Here is a 10000-nt window from a genome sequence, read left to right on the forward strand (position 1 = left end):
TTCCTGTCCTTCAGTGCTCTCCTAGGCTCTCCATATTAAACCGCTGCTAGGTTGCCACAGAACCATTCCACATCGTGGACATAGCTGTCATCAGCGCTCAGTCTGACGTGGCTGCATGCCTTGTGTGTGCCAGTTGCGCTGGTATTGCATTCGTTGGGAAAAAATAAGTAAAGAATCCAGGAATGTGGTATTCAATTATATTGGCTATATATAGGTTTTAAAGGCGTTTTATGTCAGAGTACATTTGTAAGGGATGATATAGACGTTTGTGAGTGAGTAATGGCTGACGTACATCTTATATAGATCTTACATAGATCTTATAATGTTCTGGTAGACATTGATGGGTACCTTCTAACTCGCCTCTTCCGAAATGTCGAGAAGAGGGTCTCGGATAGCTAGCTAAACCCAGACCCTGCCCTCTGCTGTCTCTGAGCTGAGCTCTTGGACTGGGCTGTGTGGACCTATACAGGACAGTAGGGACTGATGCCAGTGATTGAATCAATCTAATCAGTGAAAACCACTCTGCCAAAAGCAGGACTTAGATGTGACCAGACACTCTCACAGCTCACCACAACCTTTGACCACAAATTAACCGTGATTGTCATGAATTGACCATGAACATTTGAAGCTACGACACGCCTCGATGTTTATCCCAGACAAAGTCCCCAATTAAAGACACAGGGACGACCCTCATCCTCACATACCTCGACCTCGATTCTCCACACAGTTCACCTTGTTAGAATGGTGCTCCCTGCTATATGGTTTCGATTTACTTTTTAACGGCAAGCTGCCCGCCGTCGCCTATGTTGTTTGTATTTGTGTGTACCTCTGATGTTGAGGTTGCCGTTGCCCGTGGTTAATAGGGCCTCTTTGTGTCTGCGGCTGACGGCGGAGAGGCGGCAGCATCACCACACAGTGATTTATTGTTCGATTTGCTCTCCAATGGGTTCTGGCTGGGAGCCGAGGCCAGCCAGCAAACCAGGAGGAACAGGCTGCATAAGCAGAAAAAAAAAAAAAAAACGACGACCGTCAAGAGTATAACAGGAAAAAAATAGATATATAGTACATACACACAGACACACACACACACACAAAATGCCCAAAAAAATACCATTTCCATTATCACCTTAGAAATCAGTTGTGGTGGGCTTCTTCAGCTCAAGCTGAGCTAGCACTTGGTCGTCACCAGGAGAGCAAAAGCTCTTTTCTCCAGGTTCAGACTACAGTACTACTCGTCTCTCCCAGCCGAAAAATGCGGAGGGCTCCATTTTGAACCCTGACAGGGGGCTTAGAGGAAAGAATTTACCTATTAATGTATATGGCGGATGCGCAGGGCTGGGTGCCAGGCTGGTATGTAAAGTATGCGAGCAGGAATCGGAGCGGCATTCACAGGCAGCAACACTGGCTCGGGTTGCAGCCAAGGCATGGGAGAAAGCGGAGGAAACATTGGCTGCTGCCAGTGTGATGTGTTCTCACACTAAGACAAGCCTCTTCCTCTCCGCGGCGGAGCTGTCGCTGGGTTGGCAGGGACAGTCTCCTCCAGGTTTGGCTGCTAGGCTCGGTAGCAAAGTTCACCCGCAATTTATTTATTTAAAAAAAAAAAATATCGAGGAAGATAATTTGCTCAAAATTACGATTTTCCCCCTCTGTATCGCCGACGATTCCCCTGTCTGTCACCCACAGATATAGAAATTCTGAGGAAAGGCAGGGCAATGCAGTGGAATCGTTTCGTATCATAGCGTGTCGTAGGTATCGTAAACAAGACTAAACTGAATTAGGAAGGATTGTGTGGGTTTACTTTTAAGTGAACTACAGCACATGTTCATGTTGATCTCTGAAACGTCCTTCCTTTTGATGCTCTTGTTAAAGTGAAAGCACACACATTGAATAATCCCTTGCCGAAGGCCGTATGTCGAGATCACATTGTCCACCTTAAATGTTCCCAAATGTATCGATTTTTATATATTTTTGTTTAAATACTTGAACATTTTGATGTTCTAGAAGGCCTGTAAATTGAGCTTAGTGACTTCCTCTTTAGGGTATTGATTTCAAATTGAAGACATTTCTAGTAGTCTACATCTGAACTATCCAGCTAGGCTTACCTTAGATTATCAGACCCTCAGTAAGTACTGTACGGCCTCCCAGTCCCACCAGAAGTCATCGTGGCGTTTTTCCCCCCTCTTCTGCTGTGGTGATGTGTCCCTCTCCCTCCTACAGTACCAAGCTTCTTCTGGTCAGCAGAGCTTTCCCGGGCCACGGGGACTCAGTGTGTGTGTGTGTGTGTGTGTGTGTGTGTGTGTGTGTGTGTGTGTGAAGTGTGTGTGCGCGCGTGCGTGCATGCGTGCATGTGTGTGTGTGTGTGTGTGTGTGTGTGTGTGTGTGTGAAGTGTGTGTGCGCGCGTGCATGCGTGCATGTGTGTGTGTGTGTGTGTGTGTGTGTGTGTGATGGATGGGCCAGCACGCTGTCACTTTCAGCCTCCTGGAAGTTTTGTGGGAAGTCTCCGGCCTGCTTTTAAGCTGTCTTTTGTGCGGGCCCCTTTCTTTCTCTCTTTCTTTGTAGTTGTCTGGGAGTTGGCAAAGTCTGTGGCCCTCTGCCTCACCCAGGATGAATGTGCCGGGGGTTGATCAAACATTCATGTCCTCCCTGAACTTCTTGGCCGCCAACCCCTCAAATGTTTTTTGTGAATCAGTTCGTTTGATTCATTTATTCCCGACCAAATCAATATTTCATCGGACCTTTACCACACCTGCTACTGATTCTTTATGTCCTAACATTTTGTGGAGGGATTTTATAGACTGAGAGGCGTGTGTGTGTGTGTGTGTGTGTGTGTGTGTGTGTGTGTGTGTGTGTGTGTGTGTGTGTGTGCGTGCGTGCGTGCGTGCGTGCGTGCGTGCGTGCGTGCGTGCGTGCGTGCGTGCGTGCGTGCGTGCGTGCGTGCGTGCGTGCGTGCGTGTGTGTGTGTGTTTGTGGAGCCGGAGTGGTCCTAAGGCATTGTATGACTGGCAGCCCTAGAATGAAGAGGTCCAGGCATGGCTGTCCTCAGGAACAACACGCCCAGCTGTTCAGACGTTCTCCCCCAGTATGAGTCCAGTATGAGTCCACAACCAGCCGCTTTGCTGCGGAAGCATCTTTGGAATGTGTTAGTGGGGAAGAGCCATGGCGGCTGCTCCACCCTCCTTCCCCTCTCCATCGTCAACACACACCCACAGTGTGACACACACACGCACACACACACACACACACACAAGCCTTGGGTTCCTGTGAGGGGCTTCTGCCTGGGATCGGGTTACCGAGGGGGGTCAAGGCGAAGGACAACGGGGACAAGCAATTTGAGCGTTCACAACATCCTGTCTGTCCTCCCCTCCTCCTCACAGCACACCCATAACACTGTTCTCATTGGCCGCGGGCCCTGGCCAATGGGCACTTGGGAGGAAATACAGGCCCACTTGGCTGAGGGAACAGCAAATGAAAGGTCAGACTAGAGGAAGTCTCATCTTCTGCTGTTGAACTTAATATCAGCTCTAAAGAATAGCTCTGTGATTGAGCTAAGAGTGCTGTTTTAGCAGGGGCTTCGATTCAATCAAACCTCAGTGCGGTATTTACACACAGAGGAATGTATACATTCCTATATACCGTTTTTCATTTACGTAACAAAATGGGGTTTTGTTTGCACATCTCTTACAGGTAGATGCTTCTAGTTTAGAGAAAATTGTAAAAACAATTATACAGAAAATGCACATTTACACAACCATCAGTTGAGTATTCTTGATGGACAGTTTTGGACAGATGGACAGGAATTCATAATATAATATGATTTTCTTCTCTCTTTCGATTCCGTTGCCAATCTTGACTGCTGTACAAGGCCTTTCATTGGAAAACAGTCAGTGAAATATGTCCTCAGAATTGAAAACAAAGATAATTGTTTACAACACAATTTTTTCCACAACAAATCCACAACAAACTAAGGCAGTTCACACTTCTTCCGCGCTTTTGTTTGTTGTTTGAATATGTTATGAATTAACTTTGATTTCACCGTTTATTGCTTGTCTCCCAAGCGTCTCCCCACCACCCCTCCACCTTGGCGCGTGCTGAAGCGTTAATTGTCCCTTGTTAAGAGCACAGTTGCAAAAGCCTGTTTAGAGTGTGTGAAAGAGGTAGGAGACAAGCTTGATATGACTGTAGGCTCCTTCACCTGCTTCACCTTCACCTGTTGTTCACTGAGACACATCCAACACCGCTTCCTGCTCAGACAGGCTAACTCAGAACTGGAGGTAGAAATCACACACACACACACACACACACACATTTGAATACTTTATTTGGTTCCACAAATTATATTATACAAACAGGGAATCAAATATTTCGGGGCTAAGCAGCACTGAACACTTAAGGGTACACATAACACCTCCTTCTCCACACGGCCAAGCTGCCAATAATAGCTGAGACAGAGCAAAATTTGGCAACCTGTTTGGCCTTTCTTTTAGTCATTGCAGCAATTCTCAGACCCCTCATGGTGCATTTATATACATGGCCCAGACTTCCAAATACAAGTATGCTGAATTTGCACTTGTACCCAAAGCTGGTTATCGTACCAAGTAGTGGTTGGTATTTTATATACTTGTCCTGGAAAGTCTGGTCCATGTACAGGTCAAAGGGGCAGCCTACTTCTACAATCAGCACCTCCTTGTGGCTGGTGTCAACAAAGACAACATCAGGTGTATTTGGGATGTTGGAAAAAACATCATTGGCAAAACCAAACCACTCTGGTAACACTCTGGCATGCTTGTACATAACTGCGCTAGATGGTAAGATGTTTTGTACTGTATCAGACACAATGTCCACAATACGGTCATGACGAGCTATGTACAGGTGTTTGTATGCATTACATCCATTTGTTATGTGTGCAATGGACTCTAGGTGTTGTGAATCCTGATGGTTTAAACAGAATGGACTGTGAGTGTGGGGATACCAGGTGGACAGATTGTACTTGGTCGGTAATACCTGCAGTCTTGCTTTGATGGTGAATTTCAGAACATCCTCACCAACAGCGACGTTCTTATACACTGAGTGTGAGACTGAGTGGTCAGCGAACTGCAAACAGGCTAGCTTTCCCTGTAGTCTGAGTCCACACCAGTGCTGCCTGATCTCAGACTGCTTCAGGCTGAGCAGAACCCTCCTTGCAGAGTCTCTGTGCAGTCCGACAGTCTCTTCCTGCGGTGTTGTGATGTCGGCCTTCACAATCACACAGGGGTCTGTGATCACCTCATCAGAGACAGGGACTTCAGTCTGTGTGTTAAGTTCTGTCCATCTTAGCTGAACTCCAGTCTGGTTGCAGAGGTCATTGAGATCCGGCCAGTCAGACCAGACCCCGAAGCCCTTGGCCTGGGAATCCAGTTTCCCAGAGTCTTTCCTCCTGAAGCCGAGGAAGTCGTTCTGGTGTGCGCTGGCCAGGGGGATCTTCCTTCTGCGTAGATCCAGTAGGAGAGAGGCCCTGGCCATTTCTCTAACGGTGGCATCATCATTGTTAAGCATATGGAGCAGGTGGGCTAGCCTGGTGGCTATGTAGGCCCACTCAACATTGGGGACTCCCAGCCCTCCCTCTCCACATGGGAGAAAGATCATGCCCCGTGTGGAGTGTGTGTTGAGGCCCACCCACTTTCTGACCAGCTGGACAGTTCTGTTCGTCATCTCTCTCAGTGCTTTGAGAGGGATGTGCACATTGGCGAAGAGGTGTTGGATTTTGGCCAGAGCCACCTCTCTCACAGCCTGGAGCTTCATGAGGATGGGGAGGGGGGACAAGTCAATCAGGTGGAGACGATGGAGAAACTCTGTAGTGAGCTCCTCGACCTGCTCGCTCCACTCGCCAGCGATGTTAAACCTGTGGCCAAGGTATGGGTAGGTCTCATTGCGGGAATACACCCTGATGGGTTGGCCCATTACAAGAAAGGTGGGGGGCTTGTCGTTCTGTGAGATGAACACACACACACACACACACACACACACACACATACACCACACACTACCATTCAAAATCCTCGCATTGTCGTTTTTCTCACAGTTAAACTGTTAGTGGGGAGAAAGTGTTAGTTAATGAGCATCGCCCTTTCTTTCTTTTTTGAATGTCAAATCTTGTTTTTTGAAGCTAACTTAGAGACTTACATTGCAGATAGTCACAGCGGGAATTGAACCAACAACCTAAGCGTTGTAGCACCATGCTCTACCAACTTAGCCACAGAGGACCACAGGTTTTGCAATAATAATGTTTTATAATAATAATAATAATAATAATAATAATAATGGATTATATTTTATCTAAGTGGCCTTTTATGCTCACATGTCTTGAGCTGTGTGTGTGTTCCTTCATGTCAATGAGCTAGCATGCTAGGCTAAAGGTCTTTTAATATTTTCCCAAATGTCTGTAGCTATGTGTGAGCGAGGCTCCTTAGCGTATGTCAGATGATGACGCAGTGGGGTTGTGGGATAGATGATACCCGCTGGCCTGTGTTAGGCCTGGTCTAGCCTGTGTTAGGCCTGGTCTGGCCTGTGTTAGGCCTGATGACAGCAGCGCTCTGCATCAGCAGGACCGCGCCACTCAGCCCGACCGAGGCTAGTATTAACACCGGCCTCAGAGAGGGGGATTCTGGGACAGGTCGCCAGGTGACTGTCAGAAGGGGTGGGGGGTGGGGGGGTGGAGACAAGAGCTGGGGGAGGAGGGGGGGGAGTTTTGTCGGAGCATTATCGTCTCTCTCCCTTATCAGTTGTGATAATACGAGGTAGCCGCCGTCAGCAAGACCCCCCGCTACGACTTGGAGAAACACGCTCACCTTACACACACACCTTACACGCACACACACTCTCTCTCACACACGCACACACACACCTTACACACACACTCTCTCTCACACACACTCTGTCAAACACACAGACACACATACTCTGTCACACACACACACACACACTGAAACGCCTCCTCGGATGTTCTCAGAGATGCACAGATTAAGACAGAGCAGTCCCTTCCGACACACACACACACACACACACACACACAATCCCTTCCGTCCGTGCGTCTCCTCTGCAGCGCGTGTGTGGTGCAGCTGAAGGGGGTGGGACAGCGCGCCTCTTCCACACACTACATGGCTGTTATTATTCTGTCTATTTATCCCAGGAACATGTGTGTGGTATGATGTTCGTCCTCAACAGCTGCTTCCCAGTTTGAAGACCCACTGTGGGCCCTCCCTGGAGACTCTCTGGCATAATTTAGACACATCTGCCATCGCAAATGGGCAGATTATTTTATTTTATTATTGATCATAACACTCACTTAAAAACACGGTTTGACTCATTTATTTTTCAATTCGGTGTGTGTGTGTGTGGGAGATTTTGCGCGGGTGTGTGTGGGGGGCGGTGGGGGGGTGGATTGAGTGTGTGTGTGTGTGTGTGTGTGTGTGTGTATGTGTGTGTATGTGTGTGTGTGTGTGTGTGTGTGTATGTGTCTTTACATGTGTAAATGTGGCTGTCTGTGGATGTGTCAGTTTGGATGACAGCCGACTGTTTGTCAGGATGTGTGTTGTGTGTGTGTGTGTGTGTGTGTGTGTGTGTGTGTGTGTGTGTGTGTGTGTGTGTGTGTGTTTGTGTGTGTGTGTTTGTGTGTGTGTGTTTGGTATCCGTTTGCAATACCGCTCCTCTCAGTCTATGAGCTGCGTCTGTGAGCTCACCCATTTGCAAAGCTGTCACATTCAGCATGAATTGAGCTAGTCTCCTGACAGTGGCTCATCCACACACACACACACACACACACGCACACACACGCACACACACTTCTCCCGACCCACCCACTCCGCCGCACCCACCTCCGCCCCTGTACCCAGCGTCGGGGCCTCCCCAGGCCGTCGGGGGTGTCATCATCGCCCCTGTATGGGTGAGGCTCCGCGGGGAGGTGGATGCTAAGCGCTAACAGCGCTAACACAGCCCTAGCCCGCGTTAACCCCTTCCCCTCTCCCACGCTGCTACATCAAACGGCAGGGCTAGCCGCGGTGCGGCGGGGGGAACAGCTGTTGGCGGATGGGGAACAGAGCTGAGCTGTCAGGGACGGGGGGCCTGTCAGGGACGGGGGGCTCTGAGGCCTGCGTGTTGGGGAGCTGTCACCCCGCCTCCTCCTCCGCAGCGCTCGGGTGTCTTCCGCAACTAAACCGTTCCTGATGCGTCTGCCTGCCTGCCATGCAAGTTTGCGTGTGTGTGTGTGTGTGTGTGTAGGTTGAGGGGGGACGGTGTGTGCGTGTGTGTGTGTGTGTGTGTTTGCATGCCGACACAGGCTTCTATATAAATAGGCCTACACGTTCTGTATTTCTTGCTGTGTATGTGTGTTGGTTTAGAGTATGGTTCTTTACGTGTAGCTGTGTCATTAGTGTGTGTGTGTGTGTGTGTGTGTGTGTGTGTGTGTTTTGGAGGGACGGGTTGAGGGGACGAGGGTCTCTCCATCCATATAAGCTGATAGTGCTGATGAACTGGGAATGGGCTACACACACACACACACACACACACACACAGACAGACAGACACTGCTCTCTCGTACACTCTCCATGCTCTGGCCCTCGTCTTCTAGAACGACAACAACACACTCTTATTTGTGACTCTCAACCCCTTGAGACATTGGAATTCAAAACAACTCTGCGCTGTATGTCCCCAGCCAGGACCCATACTCCCAGTACAGCTGCCTCAGACTGGGAGCTGCAGTCCACCTGTGAGTGTACCATGTTGGTGCTCTACACGCTGTAACGTTTGACTCTCCCCACCACACAGTCTGACTCCCAGCTGGGTCTGTCAGTCTGGGTTCTCCTCCGTACACCAGGGGGAAGCTTCCCTAGATGAGGGTTGCCAACTGTCCCGCAATAGCCGCGATGTCCCGTGTTTTGGGCTGGATGGACATATACAGGACCTCCCCTTGGCCTGTATACTCATCCAATCCCAGGCCCTCCTCAAGCATACGACGTATAGCATAAATGCGCCAATTCCTGCAACCCCCCCCCCCCCCCCCCCCGTCTTTTGTCCCGTATTGGGTGGTGAGAAAGGTAGCAGCCCTACCCTACACGCTGATCTCTCCTCGGTTTGGCCCTGTCCTCCGTCTATGGTGTAGGGGTAGGGGGTTAGCTGATCTTAGAGCAGTTCCTCGAGGCTACCGTCACCCTGGAGCATCTCGACGACAAGGCCTCCGTCCCTCTGTCACTACGGAGCGGGACGACCATGACGACGGGGCCTCCTCTGCTGCCTGGGCTGTCTTTTGTCTCAGCCCCGCCGCCACCGCCGCGCTAGCTAGCTAGCTGTAATTGGTTCCAGAAGACGACAGATATTGCGAGGTGTAATGTACTGTCTGATTATTTTTTAAGTGTTCTTAAATGATCGCTATTTATTCGTCAACCGAAGCGTGGTAGCTAATTAAGGCGAAACGCTTTGAACTGCTTGGGATGGCGCGGCGCTGCACTGCCGAACGCAAGAGGGAAGGAGGGGAGGGGAGGGGGGGGGGAGGGGAGGGGTGCACTGTTGGGGTGGGGGGGGGGGGGTTTGGGGGGGTGAGGGGGACACGCTGGAGAGCAGTCACACCCTTGTTGTTGCTGTTGTTGCTGTGTGTGTTTGAGTGTGAGTGTGAGGGTGTGCGTGTGCGTGTGCGTGTGTGTGTGTGTGTGTGTGTGCGTGTGTGTGTGTGTCAATACGTGTACCTGCGTGTCTGGCCGATCAACCCCAGGGGGTTTCAATGGGCCTCGACCACAACAAACCGCAGCACCAGTGCATGTCTGCCCCTCGCTAGGCCTGGGGTGTGTGACGTCAGCCCCAGATAGACACGCCACACCAGGTGCATCCTACTGTACTGCCATCCTGACGGGCTAGTGGAGGCTAGTGGAGGGGAGGGGAGGGGAGGGGAGGTGAGGGGAGGTGAGGGGAGGGGAGGGGAGGGGAGGGGAGGGGAGGGGAGGTGAGGGGAGGTGAGGGGAGGTGAGGGGAGGG

General features: G+C 50.3%; 1 protein-coding gene across 1 annotated transcript in view; it reads left to right on the top strand.

The window, feature by feature from the left end:
* Positions 1-10000, top strand: part of tcf4 (transcription factor 4) — a gene marked incomplete at both ends in the record, with an annotated part of 159498 nt that overhangs the window by 72301 nt on the left and 77197 nt on the right. The window lies entirely within an intron of this gene.

This window comes from Nansenia antarctica, assembly GCF_963989245.1.
Source record: "Nansenia antarctica genome assembly, chromosome: 4".
In the NCBI taxonomy this organism is placed as follows: domain Eukaryota; kingdom Metazoa; phylum Chordata; class Actinopteri; order Argentiniformes; family Microstomatidae; genus Nansenia; species Nansenia antarctica.